The sequence below is a fragment of the Ceratotherium simum genome, chromosome 30, assembly GCF_057802395.1.
Source record: "Ceratotherium simum simum isolate JZ-2026a chromosome 30, ASM5780239v1, whole genome shotgun sequence".
NCBI classification, from domain to species: Eukaryota; Metazoa; Chordata; class Mammalia; order Perissodactyla; family Rhinocerotidae; genus Ceratotherium; species Ceratotherium simum.
The window spans coordinates 27,060,866-27,076,091 of NC_141929.1; the positions used below are offsets into that span (position 1 = coordinate 27,060,866).

General features: G+C 41.7%; 1 pseudogene; it reads left to right on the forward strand.

Annotated features, from left to right (window-relative positions):
* The first annotated feature begins 8,454 nt into the window (after positions 1–8,454).
* Positions 8,455–13,972, forward strand: LOC101387193 (Y-box-binding protein 1 pseudogene; annotated as a pseudogene).
* The last annotated feature ends 1,254 nt before the right edge of the window (positions 13,973–15,226 follow it).

Below are 15,226 nucleotides of genomic sequence, written 5' to 3' on the forward strand. Positions count from 1 at the left end.
TCTAAATATCTAGTTAAGAGCATCCCCTTCTAGGAGTTGCAGAGAGTACAAGAGGACAGCCCATTTTAAAAGAGTTGAGACGATTTCCTCAATATTTCTTCACCAGAAAACACACAAGCATGACTCCACATGAGCTCCCTGAAGGGATTTTATTGTAGTTTCCACAACAACATTCTTTATTTCAGTCAGTCCTGGAGCTAGCAGGCTGATGTGTGTGTTTATTGAGTAAGACACCCATAGTGGGCACTGAGATGTGACACTCAACTCCCCTTAAGAAATGAAGGATAAATTCCCCAGCTGCTGGGCATGTTGTTGGCAGGCAGCTCGCAGCTATCAGCTCCCTTTGGAGGTTGATTGCCTTGGTGGAAGAGAGCCCCTTCACCCAACTACTGAACAACACAGGTATGTAAATATCCGGTCCCCTCACCCCAACTCGAGACCACTCTGAAGGATTATTCCAGCTTCAGAGCTCCCCCATAGTACAGCTGATGCCTCCACAAGGCTGTGCCAAGGCTCAACCTCTCCTTCTGCCCAATGTCCCCATCGCAAGAGGGATCTCCGATCAATCTCCTGCATGTTAATTTCCATCTGTGACAGCACCTGATCAGACATGCTTATTAGGCATCCATCACGTTTCAGGCAGCAGAATCAGCACTGGTAAATAAGATATGGTCTTCGCTGACTGGAAGCTTACAATTTAGGGGGCAGAAATGTATCCAATCAAACTCAGTGTAATAAGAGCTATGATGGGTAAACATTCTGAGGGCCCTATGAGGTATTCCTAACTGAATCTTTGTACAGTTAAGAAGGGATTTGTGGAGGAAGAGATATCTATCCTGGCTTCTAGAGGTCAAGGAACTAACTAGTCCATAAAAAAAAATGCAGACAGGTATTCCACATAGAACCATGTAGAAGGAACAGCATGCTCAAAGAGCAAGAAGACTGTGAAAGCATGATGACACTGTAAAGAATGCAATTTTTTCACTTCTTGTGGAGTAGAAGGTAGGGGAGAGATGATATTCCGTACGAAGACATTTATTTTAAAAACTTATGTGAAGACATTGAACTTTATGCTAAAGAAAAAGAGAGGCATGGAAGGTCTGTACACATTTGTCTTTTATAAATATTTCTATGCCTATAATGTGGAAAGTGGATTTAGGGAGAGGGGAATGGAAGACAGGAAGACCAGCGAAGAGGCTTCTGTAGTATTCTTAGAAGGAGGGGATGTTAGCCTGAACCAAAGCTGGGATATAATGAATGCAGAGAAAAATGGAGAAATTTGGAAGTAGAATTGATAAGACTTGGAGATTCTCTGAACTTGGGGTTAATGAAAGGAAGGGATCAAGGGAAATCTCAAATTTCTGATTTGAGCAAATGGGCAGAGAAGGCAAAAATATGACACAAATATGACAATCAGGGCAAGATGCTTTAATGATTTCTAGATAAGTTGAATCTGACTTGTGGGATCCACTCAAATGGATATACAAAGTGAGCAGCTCAATGTGGGGCTAAGATTGTGTGTGTGTGTGTGTTTGCGCGCGTGCGCGCGTAACAGAGAAACACTTAGAGTAGCTCACCTCCCTTCCTGATCCAGCCATATCCAGTATTTGTAACAGTCTTTTTTATCTCAATGGTACAATATTACTCAGCAGTTATGAGATAGGGTGGCATATTTCGAGAGAACAAAGCTTTGAAGCCAGGCACACCTGAGATTTTATCTCAATTCCACTATTTACCTGCTAAAAAGACTTGGGCAAGTTACATGTCTGAGCCTCACTCTCCCCATCAAAAATGAGACTGCTAATCACACTTTACAGACTTGTTATAAGGCTTAAATGAGATTACATACACAAAAGCATTTGGCACATAGTAGGCCTTCACTGATTCTTTTGTCTCCCAAACCAAATAGTTTCTAGTCATCTTTGCACTCTCTCTCTCTCTTTTTTCTCTCAGTACCTTCTGACTCCAGTTTCTACTTTAAACTCATACTGTTAATATAAAGCATTATTTCAATTACCCGATAAAGATAAAATCCTGCCCCCACCCTCCCTTCATACTCTCTGGCCCTGCGTGCATTTGTAATCCTCTCCTGACCTTGTCTACATCTAATTTACTTCCTTTCAGTTGCACGTTATCACAAGTCATGAATTGTTCTCACGTCATGTTTACTGCGAGTAGATAACCATTATCTCCAATGCGCCTGCTTGGTTTTATCTTAGTCGTTTCACATTCTGCAACTTTTTAATTATTTCATTTTATTTCTCTACATTAGGTTGTTTCTCTTCTGCATTGATACTTAAATAAAGAGATAAAAACAACTTTGTAATGTAATATGCCTTTTCAAACATATTACCACTGGAAATAAGCTGAGGCCCTTAAAGTTTGTTTTGATTGTCAAGTTCGATGACCATATCAAAATTCTTTGGCTGGTAAAGACAAAGTCTTTCAGATTCCCCCTTACAGGGAGCTGAGTTAATTTCAGTAAGGGATGTTGGTCACGTGAACCAAAGCTTTGGTTGGTTCCAGAAGACAGGGCTCCTTCATTTGAGGGATTACGTAGGGCAGCTGGAGTAGGGATCAAAGGGTAGGCATCAGGCCATATCCAGGAAGGGGGTCAATGGCCAAACTAGAGAAGAGAAAGCAGTTGCTTTATTCAAGGGAAAGGCATAGGATGAAGAAAAAAAAGAAAAAAGAACCAATGTTCTGGAATTAGATAAACGTAAGAATATATGCAGAGGGTTCAGGTCTTAAACTGTGAACATGGGGCAGGGGCACTTAAGTACCCTCTTAAGGAGTGATGGTCAAATACCTAAAATTAATGCAACTCAAACTGTACTATATAAGCACAGGTCCTTTTTTTCTCATCCTGAGTGTGGCTCTTTGATTCCCATCCAAGAAAACTATACTAGAGCCTATACACGATTGCCCCAATAAGTATCCTGCACTTCATCCTTACCTGCTCACACTTCAATTTACCCTCTCATCTCCTCAACACTCCACTTATGTTTTCACTTCCCATCCCTTATCTAAACAATTTAGTTTCTCCTTTCTCTGCTCTTGATCGTCCTATCTGACTACAAACTTCACTTATCCTCTCCTCAGTTGTATGTCCCTTATATCTCTCTCATGGTTAAGAAGTCTAAAAGGAGATATAAAGATAAAAGCAGCAAACTCCTCCTCATCCTCCTCCTTTCTGAGCACCATCTAAGTGCCCAGCATTTAAATACTTTACATGCCTTATCCCATTGAATCCTCGTGATGTTCCAATTTTACAATTGGGGAACTGAAACTCCCTAAAGTCACAAAGCTGGTGGATGGAAAAGTTGAAGTTTAGACATTGGCCATTCTGGACTCAAAACTCCACTTTTGACAAATCCTAATTTATGAATTGCCCTTTGATGATGCAATATTAGTCATTTCTCCACAATGAGCTGCCAGCCCTCCATTATCTAGCTATTTCTCCCCTTGTGTCAATTCTTGTGTCCACTTGTGTCTTTCTGGCCCACCATAAGCACAAAGTGAACTAGGGAATCGCATCACAGAGCAAATAGATCCCGAGCCCTTTACTCTCAAGTCTGGGTCTCTGGTATGCTTTGCTTGTCTTGCACATACATTGAAATATAATGTATTTTGTGATGTTGATACTGGAGTGGCATTTAGAGACCCAGAACCTGACACTCAGCTTTAAAATCCTATCATGAAATAAATATCCCTCTTCTGTGCCAACAGGAAAAAAATCAAAATGAAAAAGCAATACATTTAATAATCATCCACATGAACAGGAATGAAAGGAGCTGCACTAGCTGGTTTGATGCCAAGTCACCTCGGTCCCGTCTGATGCTGACCCACCACTTCTGTCTTCAGCTGTTTGTTCAGTCCAAGGGCCTCCCTTCCTGCTTGATATGCATCCCGGGAGCTGCCCGTGCCAGACATTCTGAAATAAATTACCAAATGGACTCCAGGCAAACCTCCTGTTCTCGTTATGAATTTTGAGAAGTATAAAGAACTTCGCGTGGACCACAGTGTAGTCCTTCTGGGCATGCTGAGAAAAGGTCAGCTTTCCTCTTCTGGAGGATGTGTCTCCAAAAGCCCAAGAACAAAGGGCAGTAGTAAGACCTCTCGTGTTTATGACCCCATTTGCAACCTGGTTCAGAGAAAACATCATGGGCTTGCAGTTAGGAAGATTTGGGTTCAAGTCTGAGCTCCGCCACCTACTCTATCTGCAACCTTACGCAATGTGCACTAATTTTGCTGGCCCTCTGGATCTTCCTATATAAAGTAAGTGAACGAAATACATGTGTTCTTTTTCAGTCCATAAGAAAATGCAGAGGGCCAGTGGGTTGTATCCTGGGGGACAAGTGGGGAAGAACTATTTTCCAAGCATATTGGCTTCCAGACCTCTACTGCTTAAGTGGAGAATACCTCCTGCCCCCATCTGATTGGAGCCCCTTTCAAGAGTACTTGAAGAGTACTGCTTGCCTCGCCATTATCCCCAAACCATAGTCAGTCATTGTTCGGAACTGGTTGAACATAAAGTTATGTTTTAGACCTCAAAACAATGGATGTCCCTCCTCAAAATTTCATTTGTGGAGAAGATTAGGTTGGATGGAATTTAAAATGTAGCCTGAGATTAAGTATCCCTTCTTTTAATGATGTACAAAAATCTTTCTAGGAGTTTATTTGTAGGCAACTTTTATTGCCCAACTTTCTGTTTAACTACATACCCTGTTGCCTGGTTCACCCCATTACCAATAAAAAAAAATCTCTTAATAGGCAAAAATAAATAAATAAATAAATAAAGTAAGTGAGCAATTACTTACAGTGGAGGAACATTGCGGTAATTCAGTGAGATAATATCCAAAGATATCTTTGTGGTACTGCACATATAGTCCATGTACAAGAACTGCTGAGCCCCTCCCCACTTTGAAGAGAAGTATCACCTTCATCTTCCTAGCAACTTTATGGAATAGAAAAAAGACGCAGCATGTTGCAAAAGTCGATGAAATTGAGATATGGGGAGGTAAAATAACATGCCAACCGCCCTTCAGAAAATTGAGTCAAAAATTCTAGTCTTGCCAGGTCACCTAATAGTCTCCCCAACCTTAGGATGTTTTTCCCACTAATCTGGCTTCAGAAGCCATTAAAGGGGTAGAAATCAGCTTCAGTCCTTCCCTACCTCCCAAAGGAGTTAGACAACTATAAAGCTGAACCATACTGTTTGCTTATCCGGAACACAGGACTACTGGAGGACATTACAAGGATCCATCAACATAGGGTGGGAAACTTGGGAAAGCACTGAAGAACGAGTGAGGAGGCTTAAGTTCTATTGCCGCCTCCACCATTAACTCACCATGTGTTCCGTCTCCTCTCTCTTCCTCCATTTCTCTATTTCACATCTGTAAAATGATGGCATGGGGTCAGTTCAGTTGGTCTCAAATATGCTCTGCATCATGATCATCTGGTGAACATTTTTTTAATTAATAGACTTGATTTTTCAGAGTAGTTTTAGGTTCACAGCAATATTAAGGGAAAGTGTAGAGAGTTTCCCACATGCCCCTCCAGACACACACACTCAGCCTCCCCCACCATCAACATCCAGCACCAGTGTGGTACATTTGTTACCACTGATGAACCAACGTTGACGCATTTTTATCAACCAAAGTCCATTGTTTACATCAAGTTCACTCTTGTATTGCACATTCTATGGGTTTGGACAATGTATAATGACATGTATCCATGTGGAATAGTTTCACCGCCCTAAAAATCTTCTGTGATCTGCCTATTCAACCCTCTCCTCCCCACAACCCCTGTCAACCACTGATCTTTTTACTGTCTCCAGTGTTTTGCCTTTTCCAGAATGTCATATAGTTGGAAGCATACAGTATGTAGCCTTTTCAGATTGGCTTCTTTCATTTAGTAATATGCACCCAGGTTCCTCCATGCCTTTTCATGGCTTGATAGCTTGTTTCTTTTTAGCGCTGAATCCACTGTATGAATGTACCACAGTGGTGAACATTTTTTTTAAAAAGAAAAGGCCAACTGAGATTTACTGCGTCAAAGTTTTTGCACGTATTTTAACCAGGTCCTCAAGGTGATGCTAATGCACATCTGGGTTAGATAATTGTAAAAATTTTTCCAGGATTGAAAAAGTATATGCCTTAATGCTCCCTAAATTTAAGTTATTTATTTTCCCTTGAGAGAAAATATTTTTTTTCTCTAAGATGCGTATGTCTATGCTCCATCCCAGCCTCCTCATCAGTTGATGAGTTGTAGTATGGGGAGATATAGGAGAATCTGGGCAGAGTGGCTCCTCCCAACTCAGAGAGTAAGTTTTGCTTTCAGTTCTTGATCAATTGGAAAAGAGGAAGGCTAGAAAGTTAAATTGTCAAGACAGAGTGGTGGAAAACAGGAAAAGTCATCCTGATGTCTGAATTTTTGCCACAAGATAGGCAGTCTAGAAAGATTGTCTCTCTGGCTTTATTTCTATAAGAAGTAATATTTAACCATTTATAAGGAAACCAAGGCCAGAGACTTTAAGTAACATTTGCAGATGGGAGAATCAAGATCCAATGTAATGTCGTCTGTCTTCTTATACTATTATTTTACGCACTCCAATCTAGATTGTAAGATTTTTGAGGACAAGAACCACACATGTCCACTTTAACCCAAGTACTTGACAGACACAAAGTACACAAGAAATATTTATGAAATATGTCTTAAATCAGTAAATTTTCACAAGGAGCATACTGCCTCCTTTTGATAGATTAACCGTAATAGAAAGTGGAGAAAAATTAGTTCATATTCCTGATATTTTTATGCAATTCATTTTTTGATAGCAGAGGCCTCAGACAGACATCTCTCAAAGCTGTAGATGATTCAGCAAAGCCCGTTAAACCCCAAATCCATAATCACACTAGGCAATGGTGGTTCATTTCCTAAGCTCAACTCAACACACCTTTTGATCAAGGAGAGCCAGGCTAATGGTGCCTGTGATTCATCACCCTTCCAGCAGAACCACAGCTCCCATTCTACTATGCCTCAAACACATTTATAGCTTCTTTAGACTAAGCATCAATTCCTTCAACGTTAAAAACAGTCAACAGTGAATAAAGAAGAGGGTTTGCTTCTAACTACATAGAGTGTGTTTCTTTACAAATCCTCTCCAAGGGCTCCTAATGACATATAGCTCATATTGTAGTCATAGAATGAGCCACATTTGCCCCTGGGCCTTCTCAGTCTAGTAACACATTAGACATTTGGGATGTGCATTAATTCTCTCATACCATTCACTACCTGGTATTTCCAAAGAGCTAGTTGTTCAATGCTAATGAAGTCAAGGTCCCAAGTTTGATTTCTCTTGGGCACAAATGATTATCCTTCGCTTGTTTAGACATACAAATATCTGAACCTTGCCAGTTCTGACTATTTTTCCTTTGTGGACAAATTCTTGAAGAAATAAAGAGGGTTATTTCATCCTCTGAGTCTCAATGTCCTACTCTATAAAGTGAGAAGAAGAAGAAATCCTTATTACCTATCTTGTAAGGTCCAAAGAAGTATCTAAGAAAAGAGTTTATATGAATGTACTTAGTAAATATTATAGAAAAAAAGGAAGGAGGAATGAAAGAAGAAGGGAGAGAAAGATAGAGGGAGGGGAAAAGTAAGGAAAAGCTTTAGTAAGATGGTATTAATAGAGTATCATAGTGGCCCTTCATATTTTTTTCCTATCCAATGCCCATCTGCCATTTTTATGACAATAGCAACTCAATATTTTTCTCAATTTTCCACTTTGTGTTTACGTGGTTTGATATATCCCCTAAAGAGGTGGGCCCATGTCACAAGTCTCACCAATCAATTTAGTTCCATTTTTTGGCCACAGTGATTATTTCAGGATTGTCACAGGGCTACATCAATCCAAAGTCAATCTTGGACAAGTGGCTTTCTCCACAGACTTAGAAAGTGAAAAGTGAGTCGGCAATGTCTTAGAACCGTCCTGAGTTGAGAGCCTGCCTGAAAATGAAACCAAAACAGAATTGCAGAATCTAGGAATGTAGAGAACTCACTCCTGATGATATTGTTTGAGCGCCTAGATCTAGCTATACCTAAAGCTAATATTTTAAATTGTCAGCCTATAAATTCCCTTTCTACTTGAAGTCAGTTTAGAGTTGGGTTTTGACCACTAAGACTGGAAGAGTCCTGATTAAGACGATTACAAAAAGTAGGAAAGAGGTTCAAATACCTCAGACCTGTGATTGCATGTCTTTCAGCCTGTGCATGGGAAAAGAAAGAACAAAATTGTACACAGAACTCATTTAAACCTTGACTCTACTAACTACTAGTGTTCTAACTAGTGCTGAGCAAATGACTTAATCTCTCTGAGCCTTACCTTTGCATATGTAGAATGGAGAGACAGCTAAATACCATGTGGGATTAAATAAAATGAAATATATTAAGAGTATGGTGCGTTATATGCTCTCCGTACACTATTTCCTCCATTCCCGATTACCTCTTCGAAACCCGGAGATGAGAGGGAATTGGACCAGTTCTTGTGTTGTGCCCTTGAGGCTGTCAGCTCACGTACGGAGTTCCAGGTTCGGTTTTCCATTCGCTTTAGTTACATCGCAGTGTGACTAACCAGATTACCATCTCCAACAAGCTGCAGTTATTGTTTCATTCTCCATAAAACCCAGAATCCCTTCATCAGCTTAAGTGTTTTAAAAAATGGGGTGGGGGTGGGGTTCTGCAGCAGAGAGAATATCTCAGGCAGTTGGAAGCACAGCAAGACGGAAAAAGAAATCCTGCATCGAGTCTCATTCTCCAGAGAGCTTTGCAAAGGCAGGCATCTGTTAATGACAGCAAAGATTTGGTCTTTTTTTTAGTATACATTAGTTAGAAAACGAACAAATAAGGAAACCCTGACCAATTCAGGATGCACAGAGTATTAAAAAGAGAAAAAGAACTTGCACATATTAAAATAGAAACCAGGCTCAAAGATGTTGGCTCCTAATTTCTGTGCTTCCAATATACGGCAAGCCCTCTGTGTTTGATCTGCAGCCCTCAACATCCTATGAGGTGGATGTTCTATTTCATCCTTTTACAGATGAGGCTGGGAAGAGTCTGAGAAGGCTCAGAAAAGTTACACATTTTGCCTGAGGTCAAGCCCTCTGCTCTCCATCTCCATTAGTGCCTCCCTAGCCCAAGCATCATCCTTGTTCTCTTGACCTCAGAGCTGGTGTCCATTTGGCAACCTGACAATCTACATCCCACAGAGCATCTAGAATGGTCTTAACAAAAGCAAATAATGATAAATCAGATCATCCCCTACTTAAAATGACTCAAAAGCTCTGGAAAATATATTGGCAGCTTCTTAAAAACTAAACATGCAACTACCATATGACTCAGCAATTGCACTCAGGCATTTATCCAAGAGAAATGAACACTTACGTTCATATCTATACCTGTATTCAAGTGTTCATAGCAGCTTTATTCAGAATAGCCAAAAACCAGACACAACTCAGTGAGTGATGGGTGAATAAACTGCGGTACATCCATACCATATAATATTACTCAGCAATGAGCAGAAACAAACTATTGATACACGCATACTGATATATATTGATGTTGAAAAAAAAGCCAATCCCAAAAGGTTATCTGCTGCAAATTTCATATATATAACGTTTTTGAAACAAAATTATAAAAATAGAGAACAGATGAGTGGTTGCCAGGGGTTAGGGCTGAGGATGCAGGTGGGAGGGTCCTGGAGATCATGAAAAGGGAACAGGAAGGCTCGTTGTGGTGATGGAGCTGTTCTGTATCTTGACTGTGGTGATGGATACATGACTCTACACAGGTGACAAAGTTGCACAGAACTAAATACGCATGCCCGCACCTGCACGCACACACACACAAGTGAGCACAAGTAAAATGGGAAATCTGAATAAGATCAGTGGATTACATCCATGTCAATATGCTGATCGTGATATTGCACTGCAAAGTTGCAAGACCTGAACATTAGGGGAAACTGAGCATAGGATACACAGGGTCTCTCGCATTATTTCTTACAACTGCGTGATTTATAGTTATGTCAAAATAAAAGGGTTGATTTTTTATAAATCACCCACTGTCTTCCCATCACGTTGAGAATAACATTGCAGGTCACCAGCAGGAGTGGAACGCTGACCCCAGGGAGTCCTGAGCAGCCCCACCGCCACCACTAACCTAGTCACCATCACACCCCAGGAGTCACCATCCTCGTCAGTCACCATCACCGCAACCGTGAGCAGGGAGGGGGAAACCCAGCAGCCGCCCACCACCCCTGCCGGCCCTCAGCTCTGCAACACCAAGCCCGGTACCACAAGCAGATGCGCAGGGAGCAGGCGGGCTTATGCAGGCGGTGCCTGCCTGTGGGGACAAGAAGGTCATTGCAACGAAGGTTTTGGGAAAAGTTAAGTGGTTCAATGTAAGTAATGGATGTGGTTTCATCAACAGGAATGACAGACACCAAGCTAGAGGTATTCATACACTAGACTGCCATAAAGAAGAATAACCCCCGGAAGTACCTTCACGGTGTAGGAGATGGAGAGACTGTGGAGTCTGGTGTTGTCAAAGAAGCAAAGGGTGTGGATACAGCACATGTTACAGGCCGGGGTGGAGTTCCAGTGCAAGGCAGTACATATGCAGCAGACCGTACCCAGGATAGAGGCTCTCCACCTCGCAGGGGTCCTCCACGCAATTACCTGCAGGATTACCAGAATAGTGAGAGAAGGGGGTAAGAATGGGGGATCGGAGAGTGCTCCCGAAGGCCAGGCCCCACCTTCCTACATGCGGAGACCCTGCGGGTGTCTCCACAGTGTTGCATCCCTCCTGTGCGGGGAGAAGTGAGGGGGGGCACTGACAACCAGGGTGCAGGAGAACGAGGTAGACCAGGGAGACAGAATACGTATCGGGGTTAGAGACCGTGATTCCGCAGGGGCCTTCCTCACCCAAGACAGCCGAGAGAGGATGACAATGAAGAAGATAAGGAAAGGAGACGGAGGTCGGTACCGCAGCAACTTCAACTACTGTCGCAGATGCCCAGAAGAGACTAACCCACAAGAGACCAAAGCAGCCGATCCACCAGCTGAGGATCCCTCCACTCTCGAGGCTGAGCAGGGCGGGCTGAGTAAACGCTGGTTTACCATCTCTACCACAATCTGGTGTAGTCATTCAACAAGAGGAAATGAACGTGAAATTCCAGCAATGAGAAATGAACAAAAGGGCTGGGCCTGTGGCTTAGTGGTTAAGTGCGTGTGCTCTGCTGCCGGCTGGAGGCCTGGGTCCAGGCGCGCACTGAGGCCCGGCTTCCCGGGCCATGCTGAGGCAGCGTCCCACATACAGCAACTAGAAGGATGTGCAGCTATGACACACAACTATCTACTGGGGCTTTGGGGGAAAAAAATTAAAAAAATAAAAGAAATGAACAAAAGATTGGACTGTGGACCTTAAGTGCTTGCTTTTTGCCTGTTGACCAGGTAAGGAACTATCTGCATAATCTATGCAGCACGGGGTTTTTATTATTTTCACCTAAAGACATCTTTTCGGTAATGGCAAACGTGTTTGGTTTTGTTTTTTTAAGCCTGCTTTTTCTCATTACGCTTTTAAAGATTTTTAAATTGTTTCATATCCAGTCAAGCTGAGATTTTTAAGAACCTCATTTTTAATTTGTAATAAATGTTTACAACTTGATTTTTTCAAGAGTCAACAAACTGCAAGCACCTGTTAATAAAGTTCTTAAGTTCAAAAAAAAATTTTTTTAATTAAAAAAAGAGTGATATTGCCTTACTTGCCCTGGCTTACAGCGCCCTGCCCGACCTGGGCCCTTCTGATCCCTCTGAACTCATCTATTGTCAGGCTCCCACTCTGCTTCTGAAAGCATCCATAGGGCCTTGGCGCTATCTCCTCTTGCTAAAATGCTCTTCCTCTAATCACCCTCTCAGGGAGGTTTTCCTGACTACTCACTCAGAGGCACTAGCCACCCCGTTACATCACAATTATCATTGTGATATCTATTATTTCTTGTTTATTTTTTCATGTCATTTATATTTGTCTCCCTCCACTGGAAGGTAAGCTCCTTAAGAGCAGGGATTCCGTTTGTTATTCTCTGCTGTATTCCCGTCATCTGGAACAGTGTCAAACACAGAGTAGGTACTCGGTAAGTGTTCATTGAGTGGATATAGACATGCATAAATAAGTTGTGGAGAGAGGTCTTGTTTAATACCTCATCATGTTCCTCTTGGCATTGAAGGCCCCTATCTATCTCCAATGAGTTCAAATTCTCCATCCAAATATTACACCTTAGCGTTTTAATAAAATTCTCAACATCAGTAAGATAGCCCAGACCTAAGGAGCCAAGAGTTCAGAGAACAGACACATTCCAGAGATGGAGAAAAGAATGGGGAAGAACTCAGGTATAGGTAGCAATAGCAAGATGGGCAGAATGGAAAATCCAGGTAAATTTAGCAAATGCAAACTGACCTCCTGAGGTGCCAGGCACTGTGCTATACACTGTAGAGATAAGAGATGAGACAGTCCTAGTCTCAAGCACCCAGGTGGTCCCTGATGACTCCACCTGAGTGGCCCAGCAGGAAGGGACATCATTTGAGTGACCTGACAGCTTGGCTCAATAGCTTGATCAGAGTAGCCGGAGCTAAGAGAACTCCAAGATTGTCATCTTAGAGGTGACAGTCAATGGGCAAATAACACAGTCAGGGACCAACCCAGTGGCCTCTCTTCTCCTTCAGCTGGAACAGGTCCACTTTGACATGTATCGCTTACTGGGCTTCTCTGATCAACACATGATCCCATAATCAAAAAGTATTTGAAGACACTCTGGGTAAGGCAGATCCAGATCTTGGGCTAGCTTAACAGCAAAAGATTTTGAAAACATTCCATCGTTTCAAGACAATATTTGCCTTAAACTTTTTCCCCTTCTGTCTTTAGGAAATAAATAGAAGGAATGTACTGACATTCTCATTTTCAAGTCCCCAGTGGATTTCATTGTCACAGTCACCTGGGGTTATCAAGTTGCTTCCTTCACAATTGCAGGCCAGGCTAGGCCCAAAACAGGCTATCCTATGCTTTGCACATCTCCCTCCCATTGGAACAGAGCTGTCTCATTCTTCAGAACAGAACAAAGGCTGGTATTGATTTCTCCACGAGCAACAGTGTTTAACTCTTGTGCTTCCAGCCTTCGGGGCCCTGGAAGCTTAGGCGTTTTTCCTGGAAGAGAATAAGGCATCCCTCTTTCTCTTGGACTGAGGATGTTTGTTCCCGTGGTTTCTCAGGTCTGCAACCACTCATGAGCTGAAGCACCACGCCTCAGAAAAGCAGTGTGTCGTGTGTTTACCAAGCTCTCACAATCTCATCTGCCATCACGCCTTAGTCTTTACCAGGATTGGCCATTCTGATTCACTAACTGACCAGACTAAATTCAGAAAAAAATGGTAATCTCTAAGATAGGCAAAGAGTTCTAAAGATTAGCATAGGACATTCCAGTCTATTCTCTGATACAGCCCTCCTAGCAGCCCTATGTAAGAGAGAAGGCAGGGGTTTTCATATCCATTTTACAGATGAGAAAACTAATTCCACAAAGCATTTAGGGAGTGGAGGCTAGATTTCCTAGTTTTGGGGGCTCTATCCAGTCCATTGTATTCTCATAAAAACCATTGAGCTTTTTTTCCCCCTGAAATGAAGACTTATTTGAGCCAAACTGATGAAAATGATTGTTTCCTTTAATCAGAGCCCACTTTAACCCATATCTAGTAAAATTTAGGTGCAGAAAGGCCTTGGTTTTGGCATAAATCTGTTTCTCAAATCTGCACTTTCCCATAGGACCAGCCTGAAGAGATACTTCTTCCATCCCAAGAACTCTGTCAATATCGGGAAATACCTATCAGTGTCTCTTGATGCAGAAGTTACAAATAGAGTTTTCTCATAACCAATCTCACCTGCTAAAAAGAATAATAATGATAAATCATTTATTTAATGTTTCTTACTCTGAATTTCTGCATACCTCATGTTAACTCTTACAACACAGTGAATATTGGTAGCATATTTTATAGAAGAATAGATGAAGAAATTGAAGAGCACAAAATTATTTAAATCAAATGAGGTGGCATACCCAACAAAGGACAGATCTGAATGCAAGCGGCTTTATTGGCCTGTAAAATCTGTTCTCCTACTCTCATATCATGCTTCTCAGGCGGAGAGGTTGAGAAAGAAGCACCTGTGTGTCTCTAGCAGAAAGGACGCTGTCCAATTCTCCCTTCTTTCCACAAATATGTATTGAGCATCTGTTATATACTGGATATTAGTCTGCTCACTGGGGCCACAGCAGTAAACAAAACAAAGTCCCCACCCTCCTGAAGCTGACATTCTAAATGCAAACATTAATGGTTTATGAATGATTATTATTCCCTGCCATCTACGCTCCCCACAAAAAGAAAATAAGATCTCATTATACATATGTCATAAAATGAGAAATTATACCTCTAGTCATATCTAAATGTGAAAGACAGTGGTTCTTGGTCTTTTTATTCCAAGGTGCTGGTTAAATACCTGAGTCACCACTCCCATTCACTATGTGACATAGACAAAGTAGGCTGGGGTTCTGTACAATTCTCTGCATGTCAACTGTATCTTAATTGCTTTTTCTCTTTCTCAAGGGAACACAACAGAATGCAAGAAAGTATTCTGTTATTATAGGATAACTAGGGATCCATAGGTAATTATTTCGAAACTATGAATGGTAACAAATTACTTGTGACCCACCTCACAAGTGAGGTAGGTATTGAGATACTATATTCTGGGCCAAGTTACGATCACCAGGGATCTAGTAAGATTCCTGCCCTGGAGAAAGGAGTAACTTACTAAATCACCATAAACTATATATATTTTAGCATGGATCTATATATCATATGTGTTGGCTGCCAGTCTGGAAACACGTAGCTTTCAGGATAAATTTTTTAGTTTCCCCAGCTTAGCACACAATAGCAATGTGACAGGTCATAAGTGGCCTTCCAAATAGGAAGGGAGAAGAGGGAATCGGGAGGCATGGAAAACCTTCCTCCAACCATGCAGATACGCCTTCAGCCAGCTTTAATACGATTCATACCAGAAAGAGCAGGAGAGCAGTTACTAAAATGCTGCAAGTCTCCATCTTTTTATTGTGTGGAATCAAACATCTTGGGTG